The sequence below is a fragment of the Ambystoma mexicanum genome, chromosome 3p, assembly GCF_040938575.1.
Source record: "Ambystoma mexicanum isolate Mex_15411 chromosome 3p, UKY_AmexF1_1, whole genome shotgun sequence".
In the NCBI taxonomy this organism is placed as follows: domain Eukaryota; kingdom Metazoa; phylum Chordata; class Amphibia; order Caudata; family Ambystomatidae; genus Ambystoma; species Ambystoma mexicanum.
In genome coordinates, this window is record NC_090925.1 from 470,077,464 (window position 1) to 470,091,502 (window position 14,039).

The window sequence follows — 14,039 nt, forward strand, 5'->3', positions numbered from 1 at the left end:
AGTGTCATTGTTTGTATTGTGGTGTGATGTAATGTTTTAAGCATTGTTTGGTTATTATGGAAAAGGAAGAGTGTTGCCTGTCTCCCCTCCTGGGAGCATGGTAGCTTCCAGGACGTGTGCCTGGGTCACATGGGGGTAACCATGTGACCCATTTAATAAAAGGCATGAGCCGTTTCCGCCTCCTAAGTCTAACGAAAGCGAACTCCTGCATCGTGGTTTGGGGAGACATCATGCTGGTGCCACGCAGTATGCCGAGGGCCTAACACGTGGCCCGGCATCAGGACGGTGCCCCTGCTGGGAAACACTGTCCCAACTGGGACTGAATGTATGTGCCATGTGGTCACAGTGACTGGTGCAACCCCGGCCTGGGTGCCCCCAGAGCTGGGGCTGCGGTGAGCTGGGTGGCCCCAGCCCTGGAGGTCCCATCCGGTGATCCGGAGCATGCAGGGACGCAGCTTCCTGGTCCGTGTCGGGTGATCTAGACATCTCTAGTGGCCTGTGATCCGGGAGCGTGCACTAACAGTAGAGGCCTAATAACTCAACACGTGACACGACGCCTTTACCCATATTACATTAACTGCATTTAAAGAAACACGCGGCAAAGGAAAACACGATATTTTCAAACTAAGAAAGTGGCGCGTTTACAAAAATGAAAGCAAAAAACAGGCAGCATAATCGAAAATGGGAAATTGCACATGAAAGCAGCAACTAGGCATTATCGAAGGAAAACGCAGCATTTTCAAAGAACCGCTGCGTTTACCAAAATGAAAGCAAATAACACAAAGCATAATCTAAAATGTGAAATGTCACCTGCAAGCAGTAACTCAGCATTTTTCGAAATTAGGACATTATCGAGCAGGCTACTTTCGCAATAATGGGTGATGCGACCAAATCAATTCTATAATTTCAGGCAATACCTTAAATAACTTGGCCAAGAACGGAGCCCCTTTTTTTAATGTTCTGATGTATAAAGATCCATTTGAACCTTATCCGGAAAAGGGGCTTTATCAGGTTTTTAGGCAACAATAGCATTATGGACTGTCCCTCCTTAAAACACAAGGGGTCAGATGTTACAGTTTCCTTGAACTGTGGGATAAGATGCTGTTGATGCCTAGTTTTATCATCACAACATAGTTCCAGGAAATTATTTACCCATACATCTTCCGGGATATTGCCATGTTGGGTGGCCTTCTCTTCCTTATTGCCAGAGCTAATCAATCGCCAAATATTTGGTGATCCTTTTTGTCAATGGAGTCTAGCAGTTTGTCCCAGATTGATTTCCTGTACTCTTGTTTTTTTCTTCTCAAAGGTATTTTTATAAGTCCCTCTTCGAGCAGCAAATTCTGATTTATCTATATTACTTGAGGACTTAACACAGCGGATCAAGACATCTTTCGCATCCCTTTATTGGTTGTCATACCAAGGACATTTTTTAATCGTCCTCATCTTATAAACTGTGCTTGGTCTAGCATCATGGGGCAACATTCTGTCCATAGGTTTAATATGTGATTCAATAACCCATTGGTTGATCATCTATATTTCCCCCAAGAATATTTCTAATGAGGGGAGCAAATCTTTATAGATGTTCAACATGATGGAAGGTTTATTAATTGCAGACCATATTAATTTGCATCTGGCAATGCCATTAATATTTACTATGCCATTCCTGCAAGCTGTTACTTCAAATGGCGGTAGCCTCCCAACTGTATGGTTAACAACATGGGGCGGTCATCACTGTCTTTTCTATCAAGTACTTCCAGTTTTTTTTATATAAACCCAAAATTCCACATTCACCAATACATAATCAATATTGCTAGAGCGGGCTCCAAAAACAAAAGACCTTACCATTAAATGCCCTTAACTGGAGATTACACTGTATTCAGACACTTTCTAGAGCATGTTTGTGCTGCCTCTTGGGTTTACCAGCCATCAATTTTACAATTTCCCATGTCTCATCCTCTTCATCTATCAATCCATTCATTATATCAAGTGGTTCAAACTGGATGTTAAACACTCCGGCAACTATAATAAGAGGAGCAGATACATGTTGGCTTTTCAACAAATTGATACGTGAACACACCAGGTGGATAATCTTCAACCCAGATTCTGATGATTGATGGTTACATACATTAATTAGGAGTATTCTCATTTCACTTTTAACTCTAGTGTGCAATTCTTGCACAACCGGGCTTCCACTATTTACCACTTCAACAGATGTTACCACTGATAAATCAACCCATGTGCACAGTCCGCCACTTGGTCTGCCCCCTTGGTGTTTACAGGCAAAGGCATCATAGGAGGCATATACTTTATTTATTTATTTATTTATTTATTTGTGTAATTTAATTTCTTTGGTCACCCACGTTTCCTGGAAACAGCCAAATTGATGTGTCCTGATAAATCTACACCACCCGTCATCACACTTGTTCTTTTTTAACCGAGCCATATTCAATGATAACAAGTGCATCTCAGGGGAAACGTGGATAATCTCTGCGCCAGGCATAGAGGTAACAGCTAAGATTTCAACCTTGCTCCCAAGATGGTCAACAGGTCAATCTGTCTCAGTTTCATCTTTATTTTTGCTATTCCCGTCCGTACTAATCCCAGTATGTACAACATTACTTGTGGAGGGAGCATCACATTTTTTGCCCTTGTGCGGGGCCTCATTCAATGAGGTATTTTCAAGTTGATTGGAAGAAGATAGATTTACTCCGGGCACTCGTCCCTCAGGATTAAGCCTAATAGTTGATCTCTCCGGAGTGTAAGGTCGGATCATTATACTAACACAATTCAGGGGAATATATCCTAAGTTCAAAGGATAACGGCCCTTCTGCTAATATTTGATTTTGAATTTGACTCGTATGCAGCCCTTCTCACTAAAATCTGGGGCCTGGCAGTGTGTACAATTCAAGGATAACGGGTATCAACCAGTGCTTCCTATTATCCTGTATATCACCTTGTTAGTAAGTGAAGCTTTTGATTCCCCTTTTTTTGTCCCCAATTTTCGGACATTTCCCATATAAATGGCATTACAATCAATTTTTCCCTTCCGAATCTTGAGACTAATATTTAATTATATGATCTTCTCGCCACACTCCCTTGTAAGTTGTACTGTTTGCTACCAGTGGGATGTTTTGCAGTGAAATAACCTATTACTCCTGGCATTCCTAATATGTGACACGTTTCCACAGAGGGAACAATCTTGTAACATAGTGATGGTTCCAGTACCTATTGTGGCATCTACATACTTTTTCTCTATAATATCTCTATAATATCGGAGTCAAGGAGCTGAGTCCCAGTCTGCCCCAGTCTCCATGTTCTGCTGTCCAGAGAGGAGCTGCACGACCAGTCCTGTTTCTGTTTCTATCAGCCTTAGTGTGTAAAAACACCTTTGGAGCGCGGAGCGCGGCGCGGAGTCAAGGAGCTGAGTCCCAGTCTGCCCCAGTCTCCACGTTCTGCTGTCCAGAGAGGAGCTGCACGACCAGTCCTGTTTCTGTTTCTATCAGCCTTAGTGTTTAAAAACACCTTTGGAGCGCGGAGTGAAGTGCAGAGTCAAGGAGCTGAGTCCCAGTCTGCCCCAGTCCGCTCCCAGCCCGCTGTACCCGCTCTCCCGCTCTCCTGCTCTCCCCTTTTGCTCGGTGGCTGCGCGAGAAATGACTTTGTCTGCGGATGGTCCACAGACTCTGACAAAATCTTCCCAGCTGCATCGCATGCCAAATCCTTGGTCCACGATGAAGGCAGCTGCCGGGGACAAGGCAAGCAAAGCCACTGGATGGGCTCTTTTGGCTGCCTAATCTTCTCACATTCCAACACTGACTTTGGCTGCCCCCTCATCGTCTCATTCATCTCTGTTGCATTCCGGCGAACAATGTCAGGTACCGGAGATTCCAACTCCTCCCTCTACCTCATGTCCTGCTGTTCTAGCAGCCCAAGCCCAACCCTATTGTTCTTCGAGCGCTCCCGTTACTAACCTCGACTCCAATCGAGTATCTAACCACAAACATTCCTCCAGTGTGCCTGTCGCGGAAGCTGTCCCCTCAGCCTGTGGTGCTGTCAAGGCCGTCTCATACAGTCCTTCCCCTTTCCCTCCGGTTCGCTTGCATGATGAACAGGCGCCCCTTTTACAACTTTCCATGGAAAGCCCCCTTACTCATTCCATGCTTACCTCCTGTCTTTCCTCAGACATCATGGCGCCTCTACAGGTATCTTCATTCATTAACATTGCAAATCCCAGTGACTCGACTTAAATTGCATCTACAGTTTTTGAGTCTGTCACAACAAATGACTTTATGCAAACCACTGCCCTGCCTACTGATAAAAGGCCTTTGTCATATTTAGTTAGCGATGAGGAACTTTTAAGGATGTCAAATTTTGCTGTGAAAAATCAACCGGCTTCTTCACTGGTCCCCAAGCAACCCTCGGTGGCTTCACGGCTTTCTATGCCTAATCCCATCACAATCTGTCCATCCTTTGACAGGGACATTTTGCTCCAGATGAAATCCTCTTGCCGCCCTTTTTCACAATTGCCTTCCACTCAGATTTTACTTTCTGATGGTACAAACTCAATGAGGCCTTTTGAATCTGCTTCATGCTCTCTGCCCTCAACTATTCTTCATTGCTCTTCAATCGATCCTACTGGGACAAATACAGCTGGCCGCGCTTTCTCAGGATCTGCGATTGATGGCATCGAATTTGGCAATGACAGTGCTTTAGCTTGCCAAGCGCCGGAGGCTGGTCGATCCTCCATGTCGAGCGCTAATGAACAAACTATGGAGGTTCATTCATCCTGTGTATCTCTGTCTCTTGCTCAAGAATTTCAACCACCTCTCACTCACCTCGATTGGAGTGCGATTGCTCGTGCTAGTCGCCTGCAAAGAGTTGCCGAGTTAAAAGCAAAAGGCACCTCCACAACTCCATCCTTGTGCGCGAATCCTTTGCTGAATGCAAGTACTCCTCAAGCCTCCCAGACTCATTCTGGAGAAGATATTCAAGCACCAAACCAAGCCAAACCAAGCCAAAAAATGTTCTATCTCAAATCCACATTGCAATCTGGAAAACTCCATTTGTTCCTTGACGCCTCATGACTTTGTCCCGCAATCGTTTGGCATCTCTATTGAAGCCCTCTGGCAGATACATAACAATAACAATGTCCTAGCTGCCTCTGCTGTTGCCCTAGCTCCGTTCACTAAAATTTTCAAATCCCTGATAGAGACAATAAGTGACCAAGGAGCTGCAATGTCCAATTTAACAGCACAAATCGATAAACTTGAGCAATTCTCAGGTTTCCTGCAAGTTCAAATGGAGTCCAATGCTGAAAACTCTGCGAGATGGCAAGGCAGGTTGAGTGATTTAGCAGCACGCCACCACTGTTACAATGACTCCTTGATGGAAAGTTTGCTTGAATCAGTGAAATGGATGCGAAAAAACGTCAACCCATTTCCCTTGGGTAAAACCAACATGCGAGATAACCTGCTTGGAACCTCACATTCACAGGGCTTGGATGTTCCTACTGCACCGACCACAGATCCGGTCAAGTATGGTGAGCTCCTCAGCTGTCTGCCATGAAGATACCGATCCCAACTTGAACGCCGAAGTCTCTGCGACTCAAGTGATCAGTCTTTCATCAAGTGAGATCCCGGTCCAAGAAAAAGCATCTGACCATGTCTCTTCGTCAGCGAACTCCTTTAACATATTTAAAGGTCCTGCGAAAACTATCACAACGAGTCTTGAAATTAAACTGCAAAAAGATTCTGTAAAACAAGCTCAGCAACTCAAGAAAAAAAGTATACCACAGAAACAAGTACAACAGCATGTGAAAAAATGTATAAGAAATATCACGACTCCAAAGAAGACAAGTTTGTTTGATCGGAAAGCAAACCCAACTCCTGCAGTTTCTACCGCCTCCAATCATCCACTGAGAGGAATAGGAGTTCCACCGCGGCCCTCAAAGATTTCAGCCAAACGCCGGCGAGTAGCATCTAGCGATATTTCCACTAGTAATGTCACTCCTGACTCTTCCATTGACTTATGCAATTTATCGACCTATTCGGTTGATCTTGATGGCACTATCAATGCCTCTAGTGAAGCACAAGGGGTCACATTAATTGAGCTACCTGCGACGAATAGATCAGCTGCTACTGGAACCTCGAGGAAACCACAATTTGGGGTTAATGCATGCCAGCCGACTGTCATCATCAAGAAGGCTTCTCAGCAATTTCTAAGTTCAAAGTTAAATCCTAAACAAACTCTAAATCAGTTGAAATCTCGCTCGCTTCAAGTACATCGAGCTTCCAGAACCTCAAACTCTGAGAAATCATCCTGCGGTGGAAACTCAGTCTCCAAAATATTCACTCGGATGGCAACGAAGTCAACTTAAATCGAGCAAATATACTAAAACTATTTGCATGCATTCCACCACTACGATCAATCTCATCAGATGACATTAAAATCATAGAATATATAACAGAATTGTCATCTGATCAAGTTCTTCTTCATATATCTTCTGCTGCGGTGAAAAACCTGTTATTACAAGCAAACAAGGATCTTTTCCTTTATGGTTTCGACCTCACTGTTGAACCCCCTCTTATGAGATCCCCCTCATCTTTCAAGGCAAATCATGATAATGAAGAAAGTCGCAAGGCTGAGCAGCGATCAGCTCTACGTCAATCCTTAGCGCCCTCACCAGATATCCTTGTCGCCACTATGCATCAGGCATTTGAAAGAAGGGTAAACAATGAGTGAAGATTTCCAAATGGACCCCATAAATAACAATGAGCTAATTCCACACAACAGGAATTAACCTTACTCTCATGGAACAGGCAAGGATTCACGCACCTTTTTAACACCTTTCAAGAACCCCTGGAGAATGTGTTTGTTATCTGCTTACAAGAAACTTGGCTACGTGACCCCCCGACTCGTGATGGATTTACCATCTTGATAAATCCTGCTGGCAAAAACACCAAGGGCCGTCCATTTGCTGGTTTGATAACCCTTCTGAAAATACAGAATTGGTGGTCACTAGTAGCTTTCTCGAATCCTAATCCATTTGTTCAAAGCACTTTGATCAAATTATCATTCATTAATACTATCTCAAATCTGTTAATAATCAATGGATATTGGAACGCTGCGATGATCTCAGCCTCGTCTTTCATCCAATCAGTAATGACAGTAATCGATGACACATTTCTAGCCTATAACAACGTTTCTGTGATTATATGCAGCGATCTTAATTGCAGTTGGTTCAAATTTGATCCATCCACCATGACAAATGCTCGGCGTCTGGACAATGAAGTCATTTGTAGAGGTCAAACTTGGTCTCATGCTCTCTTTCAACGCAATTGTCAAATGATGAATGGATCTATTAAAGGTGATCTCCCACCCAACCCGACTTGGCATAGCATTTCAAGAACAAACACCCTTGAATATATCTGGGACTCGATGGACCTTTTCGATAAAGCCATTTCCCTTAATGTGCAGCCAATGTCACACAGCGACCACGACTTGCTACGGCTTGTTGGGAAAGAAGACTGTTGTAGCGTGTCGGAAAAATATTCCTTCCAATTACAAACGAATGCTGCAGGAAACAGACTAGTAACAAATGGACCTGCAATTGCATCTTTAAGACAGTCTAAATGCATTGCAAATCGTGGAATATACGCCCTTGCTGATTGACTACACCTTAAAAATCTCTAATTCAAGATTGCTTGGGTCATCTCCGAAACATCTATATAGTGCTGAAATAGCGCTGGCTAAAACATCATTAAGGAAAGACTTACGGCTAATTAAAAGAGAGCTCAGTAATCCATTTGCCAAGGCAAGGAAAGTCAAGGAACGGCATCAGATTTATCAAAACTGGCTAAGATCACACTCGACTATAATCGACCAAAGTCGAGCAGAAACAATGTTAAAGCTCCTTGTAACTAAAAACACATGCGAAATTTGGGCTCTCCTGAACAAGGGTTGCTCCAAATCCATTTCATCAATTTCTAATGAAATTACAAGCAGCAAATGGCGGGAATATTTCACTTCAATTTATGAAAAGCCTGCGTGTGAAGAACCCACATCGATTATTGCGACAACTGCTGCTTGGGATATAACACCTTCCTGCAAAGAGCTTGAAAGCTCGATCTCTAAGCTAAAGAACTCGAGAGCTGCTGGCCCCGACCAAATCTCAAACCTTATGCTCAAAAAGCACAAAGTACATTGGGCAAAATTTATCAACAGGCTATTTCTTCAGATCACAAATAGCAAGAAGCTCCTTGGTCAAAAGCAATCGTGGTCCCAATATATAAGAAGGGAAGTCGAGCTGATCCTGCGAATTACCGCCCGATTGCCCTTCTCCATACAATCGGGAACATTTTTGGCTCTCTTCTGCGCCAACGACTGGTGAATTGGGCTCCCTCAGCGGGCAAATTTGATTGTCGCCAAACGGGCTTTACGAGCCAATTTTGTCCATCTGAAAATTATCAGCATTGGAGGCAAAGAAAAAAATGTTTTTTGCATTTGTTGATCTTTGTCAAGCTTTTGACGCCATCAATCGCAGCAAATTATGGGCCAAATTAAGATCCTAGCAGTGCCCAGAACAACTGCTAGATCCCATCATCGCCCTGCACTCTAATACCTCCATTCAAATAAGAGTGAATTCACAAGACGATCTCACTGAGTCAATAAGAACATTCAAAGGGGTTAAACAAGGATGCCCCCTCGCTGCAGATCTCTTCAAACTCTTCCTTGCTGACCTACCAGAGTAGTTAAATTCTGTCCATTGCTTTCCGCCTAAACTAAACGGAACCTTTGTCAAATATCTGGTCTACGCAGATGACACAGTTTTGGTCGATCAAACACAAATTGGCCTACAACATCTTATTCTCCGTCTAAACGAGTTCCTAATTGCCAATGATCTGCTCCTAAATACAGAAAAAACCAAGATCATGTGCATAGGACAAACTATGTCAAAGAAAGATAGGAGCTTCAGATGGTTTATTGATAAAAAGGCCCTAAATGTCGTCAAGTCAATTCACTACTTGGGCGTAATGGTCAACGATTCAATCTGTGAAGCCACCTGGATCAGGGACCTGGTTGACAAAACAAAAAATCTAAGTCTACAAGGCGCGAAAATTAACAAGGATTACGGGAAATTTTCAATTACTCCCGTAATAATGTTTTACCTTCAGAAGGTAATTCCAACTCTCACCTTCGGCGGCGAATCAGCCTGGAATGTTAACTATAACCTATGGCATAAATTGGAAGGCAAGTTTTGGAGGCGTGTGCTTGGCCTCCCTAATCATATCTCAATGTCAGCTCTGAGATATGAATTAGCTTTAAACTCAATCTACATGACAATTGTCTGGAAATCATTATCCACCCTACGCAAAATGCTATTTGGTTCCTCCATTCCTGCATACAAAATCTTCTGGAATGAAAAAGAAGGTCATGACTCTTCCCTTATACTATCATGGAAGTTCAAACTAAATGCAATTATGGAAGAAGCCAGCATATCTGAAGAAGAGTTACTTTTTCGTCCTCAACATGCCAAAAAGAAGCTAGCTGCATGGGACTGGATAATAACTTATAATAATCACCTAGCACTCAAATCTACTTTGCCTACTTCCAGAGGTTTGGTGAAACTACATTTCCAACCAAAGTATCTTACGAACTGCCCATCTCGCCACCATAGGTCACAGTTCTTAAGACTCAGACTGAATGCCTTAAATACCAATGAAATGCTTTGGCTTCGTAAGAACAAAGAGACAACAACTAACACTTGTCGATTTTGCAAATCATCTGAAGTCGAGTCTCTAAAACATCTGGTTACCGCATGCCCAATGCTGACTGAACTGCGTGAAATACATTTAAACGAATTTAAACCTCAAATCTATGTGCCTGACGATTGGTGGGAACATGTTGTAGCAGGCCACAATATCAAGCTCTCTTGTGGTCTAATTAACTTTACTGATGCAGTTTTACAGCTAGTTTCAACTTGAGCTCCCAATCCTACTCTAAGGACCTGATGAGGCTGTCTTCTTCTTCTTTTTCATTCTTTACTTTCTTCAGTCCTCATTTTGTTCGACAAATTTGATCTTGGTTTATAATTCATTAGAAAGGAGAGGAGAATTTATTTATTTGAATCTAATGTAACAAAGGTTTGATAGAATATATTAAACTGAAGTTTTACAATAAAATAAAAAAATAAAAAATTATAATATCCTTTTTTAATTGTCCTAGATCTTTTTGTAGGGCAGTCACAGATTTTCTCAATTGAGCCACTATACTTCTCAAGTCTTTGCATGTTAAAGCTGAACATCTGCAGTTATTTGTATCAGCTCTACTATTAGTCATGTTCTCTCATGGGTGTGAGTGATTATAACCTCCTCTCCCCCCAGATCGTCCGTCCTCCAAATAAGGAAGTTCTTCAGTTGTGACAGGGATATTACCTCTGGTATTATTCTTAGTGCTACTTTTTCCAGTAGTCACATCAACATTATCATTCTCATATCGGTTAGAGACTAGAAGATCAAGCGGATACTGTGGGAGGGGGGTTCATGATTCTTAGGACTCCCAGAAACCTCAACAGTTCCCCCCAGCTGACCTTTATTATATTGGTCCTTCATGTCCTTCATGGTTCCATTCATTGCCACAGGAATACTATTATTTCTGCCACACTGCCATTCCTGACTCTCAATTTTGGGGATTTCTTAGTTAAACAGAGTTTGGCTTAAGTTAGTACCAAGTGTAACTGTGGGCCTCTTATCTGTAGCCTTCTTATTACTGTGCTCTGACCCATTGGCCTCTGGTCCTTTCTTGTTGGTATCTTTATGCAGGTCTATCCCTTTCCCTTTTACTACCTCGTTGAATGTGGTTGTGAACTACAAATTTCAATACTAAATATATTCTTACCAGTTCCCTTTCTGATGCAGTTTACAGATTTTACATTTTACCTAGTTCTAAGGTAACATTCAACATATTCCCTATACCTTGATTCAAATCACGAAGTAAACCCTAGAGCACTAAGTAATCACCTTGAAGGCACATCTGGTATAAAGGCACATGCATCACTAATACTGAGCACCTAGCACCTACGTTTTTGGTGAATTCTGGCTGTTTGACATCCCTCACAATTGTAGAGACCCAGCTTTTTTTTTTAAAAAGCGACAGCTTTTTTATTAAGCAAAAGTCTTAGTTCTGGTTTATCCAGCAAGATCTCAATCCCTTTGGTTGTCTTCCCCACCAAATAGTGCCACTCTGTTACGCATAGCAAAGGCAGTCTGACACACGCCATCCAGCAAGATCTGAATCCCTTTGATTGTTTTCCCAACTTTATATTGCCTCTCTTTAAGCACAGAGAAAGCAGTCTGACACATGCCTCACAGGGGTGTACAATCAGCAATTTCAATCTAAGCTACATGTGCAGAGCTGCCATCGCTTAAATTAAGGGATCCATAAAGAACTTTCTGATAATTTCCTTCAGTAAAATGTGGTCTCTTCTTGAACTGTTGTGCCATCCATTCAAGCTTATGTGTACGTGTATATTGATCTTTCTTCTCAGGAAACCGTTTGGTGTCCAGTCATTGACAGAATACAAAGGATCGAATGACAAAAAGTTTGAGTCAAAAGGATCGAATTTTTTTTCTTCGAATGCATTTTTTTTAATGTTTCTTTTTTTTATTTAATATAGTTAAAACAATGTTTTTTATAGAGAACTGGGGGTTTGGGGGGGAACCCCCCCCCAGAAAAAAAAGAAAAAAATGCATTTGACCATTTTCTTTCTGGTCCTTTTGACTTGAAAAAATGGCATTCGATCCATTGTATTTCGACCCTTTAACCTATAACCAACTGTTTTCCTGTAGCCATCATTTCTGCAAGAAGAATGGCAGAGAAACATCTTTTTACAATCAATATGCTTTTTGGTAGATTGCATGAGAACAAAGTGTCGGTATGTAGCAACCCTTCTTGGGTCTATCTTTTAACTGGAAGGTTGTCCTATCCAATTTCCTGGATAGATCTACTTCCTCAGCAAGGAGGTTGTTACAATCCCTACACAATTTAAGGGAATTACAGCTTTGCTGATTGGCCTAAAGAATGACTTGGTCTTCTTTGATCTCCTTCGCCAAAGTGGCATTGGCGAGGGAATCTCTAAGGCTGGCATAGCTAGTTGGATTTCAGCATGCATCAGTAGTCAATGGGGTCCCCTTTCCACATCAAGTACATTTTGACAGGTGGACACACACCCTGCTTCGGACCTTAGTCCCCCCTCCTTTGGATATGTTTTTGATATTAATTTAATGTACAGTTTATATACAAAGGATATCAATTTGTTATATTGATTTTTTATTAAATGTATATTTGATATCAAGTGGGCATAATGGGCAGCGAGTTTCCAAGCCATCCGAAACAATGTATGTAGCATGTTTAAAATTGTGAATGGACTTCCTTTAACATTATGACATAAGGTTCAATGAGTCAGTCTTACCCCAGTCTAAACCCGAGAGACCAAACAGCTAGAATAGGTGAGTCCTATATACTATGTTTGGAAATCCTGATCATGACCTACACAAAACATGGATACAATTGTATCAGTGTTCAGCCTACCAATTATGTGCCGTAATCTCACTAAGCTGGGGTAGTAACAATGTTAATTCCACTGCCTGGAACCTTACCTTCACCTAGTATTCAGTAAACAGAAACGTACCTCCTGGGTCTCACTATACTGGGGGAACTGACCGGCTGTTCTCGTGGTGGTCGCAAGGTGTTGAAAAGTCACCCTGCATCTTGCATCATAACCCCTGCTGAAACTGCAACCTTATCATGTCAATAGCCTGTGGGGCAAAGTGGTGGCCATGTTTGAATGGTAAAGAGTAAGCTTGGTATAGTGTATAGGTACTCTGATCCATCGAATTGAATAGCTGGATCCACCTGCTATTCAACGTAATAACGTTGGCCAATGTTTTTCTTCATACAAACCTGGAATATGAGTGGATAGCCTATGGATCCATTTCTGCTCCAAATTAAATAGTCTACTGGACATCGAAAATGTGAGTGAATCAGCTTGTAAACAGTCAATCACCACCCATCCCAGGTCGAGTTCAGTAGGCAAATTGTCAACAAAATGTTTGGCTAGTGGCTTATCATGAATTATAGAGCAATGCTCAGTGATTCTTGTGACAATTGGTATGGTGGTCATGCCAATGCAGCTCAAACATTTTTGGAATTGCATTTGGTGAATGATCACTCTCCTCTCGAGTAAGTTTACAATTGGATGTGCCACAACTCGGTCAAACTTAACGGCGACACGACCGAGGTCCTGGTAGTCGAACCTCTACCGCTTCTTCTACTTGGACCCCTGCTTTCTGGCCCTCCTCTTTGGGCTCTTTTCCTCTACCTGTGTCTATAGTTAAAGATCTACGTAAAGCGTAAAGATAACTGCTTCATTGTCGATAGATGCCTAAGTTAGCTCAGTCTGCCAAATAGGCCACTTTCAATTAATAGTTTTGTGGAAGCGGCTTCCTTTCTTGCCCTGCCACTTGCGTACCCCAGTTGTTGCTTCACCTGTTCTTGGACACCTGGATGATTGTAACTCGCGTTACCTAGCTCAACCAACCTATCTGCTTCATCGTCGTCAAGTCTTACAAAACTCTGCTCATGGAGCGGTTTCTGGCTCCTTGTACCATGAGCATATCTTCCCATTTTACATGGCGTGCATTGGCTCCCAATCATGCGCCAAATTAAATTTAAAGCACTGTGCATCGTCCACCATGCCTTTTATGACAGAGGAGCAGAATACCTGCAGGATAAACTTCATTGTTATGTCCCACCTAGATTCCTTCGCTCTGCCAGCCCCCTCTCTATCCAGGTTCCTTGGTTTAGCACGTTCCAGAGAAGGTGGCTATGTGTTTTCTGTAGCGCCTTCCTCCCTCTGGAACAAGTTGTCTCACCCTATTTGTGCAATCGATGACCATCTTCCGTTTCACCATCAGTTGAAAACATTTCACTTCTAACTTTCGCCTAGCCAGTTCTCCCTTCCCTATGATGGTTTGGCAGTG